The following is a 1,869-nucleotide window of genomic DNA, read 5'->3' as shown; positions in this document are numbered from 1 at the left end:
CTTATTTTGTAGTAAGCCCTAACCCTCTAAATTCATTTTATATACATTTCATTTGGTTAAATACATTAGTTAAAAACAACTTACCATGAAAAAACTAAAGGGGAAATTTATTCTGTATAAAAAATAACTCAAGAAGACAACTCAATTTATTTTAGACAAAGAACTAAAAAGACGATGACTGATTAAAAAGGCGAGTATAAAAGGCAAAAGACTACACAATTCATTTTACACTCGACCTTCAAGGAAAGCACATCTCTGCTTGGAACTGACAGCTGCCAACCAATCTGCAGACAGTTTTTTTGTGTGCAATTTATACCTGAGGAAGGCCGGCAAAGGCCGAAACGTCGTATTTATTTAATTTTGTTTACATATTCCTTTTGCACACCTTCCTTAGTTGTTTTGTTTTTTCCTTTCCTCTTTTTTGGAAAGCGCTTTTTGTTGGAATTTTAATTTAAAAACAAAAAAATAAAAATAACAAAAACAATATTTAAATAAAACGATACTGTCCCAGCCATGGAGGATGGCTGGACTACGGTGCGGCACGGCCGTGCACGCAACCGCAACTTTGAGAGGCGCGGGGGACCCGGGGCTTGGATGGACCAGGCACGCTCCTTCTCCTTCGGGAGGAGGGTTCAATCCTTTGTCCCTAACCGGCCAGCGCCTCCCCCCAGGTACCCCCGCTACCCAAATGCCTATTCCAGGAACCCTAGATTTTTCAACTCCACCCGCTCTTATGCCTATGTGGTAAGACAAGGACTCCCTGACCGGACCCGTGGAGGAAGCACCTCCAGGTCCAGAGATGATGGGGTCAGGAGAGAAGCGGCGAGTCCGGAATTTGGACGACTGATTCGGAAGTTGCATGGCATTATTAAAATGGTTCACCATCTGCAAAATGTGGCTCTTAAGCCAGATCGACCAGAGCCCCGGATGATTACCAGGATGGTTGACATTTTGGCAGGAATGATCAAACCTGCTTATCCGAGACAACACACCACAGATCAGATTGTGGGTAATGCAAAGAACTGGGGCCAGGTGACACTCCAGATTTTGATGGAACATTATGAGGAGGGTTTGCAGACATTTTTGGTGGAGCTCTCTACAATGGACACTCGTGACTGGAAAAAAGCCTTTGAGGTCGCAGCCCGTTGGGCAAAAAGGAATTTGCGACGTATATCCCAGAGTGTCATTGACCATGCTGAGGCCCTTATTGTTGACAGTCTGGAGGGGGAGTCAGTCCTACAACCAACAACGAGGGATGACTCTTCCTCCATGAGAGATCATAGCACAGTGATGACAGATCGGGCTACAGAAGTTCAACAGCACCCTAGACCTGGGAGGCCAATGGGAGGTCATAGAAAAAAGATAATGACTTCCGTGGCCACTATGACATCCCAGATTCCACAAGAGCCCACTTGGTATGCAGGATCTCCGGGGCCAGGGTGGACCCCATCTCCTCTGGAGGCAAGAGAAGCCCGGAGGTTAGGCAGGAGGTCTAGGGGTGTGGTATTAACCTGTGATAGTGACCTACACAGGGAGAGGGAGGAAAATCCTGAGGACAACCAGGTCCTCGAGATCCCAGCCCGAACGGAATCGGATCTCCGCTTAGAAGCCCTTTTTGATGAAATGCAAGCCGAAGAGGAGGAGGCTGAAGCAAGGGCTGCATTAGAGGCTGAAATGAATGCATCAGTTGCATCCGAGGATGAGAGGGTGGGACAATCTTCCCACACCCCTACACGAAATGTAGAAGCTCAAATGCATCAATCCTGGAGGGAAGAGGGAAGTTTTGATCTTTCTTCTATCCACTCGGGAGAGGTAGATGAGCCTCGTTTCAGAGTACATCGGCACCAGAACACCACTAGGAAACTGGTA

This window comes from Telmatherina bonti (assembly GCF_933228915.1).
Source record: "Telmatherina bonti genome assembly, chromosome: 22".
Taxonomy (NCBI): Eukaryota; Metazoa; Chordata; class Actinopteri; order Atheriniformes; family Telmatherinidae; genus Telmatherina; species Telmatherina bonti.
This window is presented reverse-complemented; position numbering follows the sequence as displayed.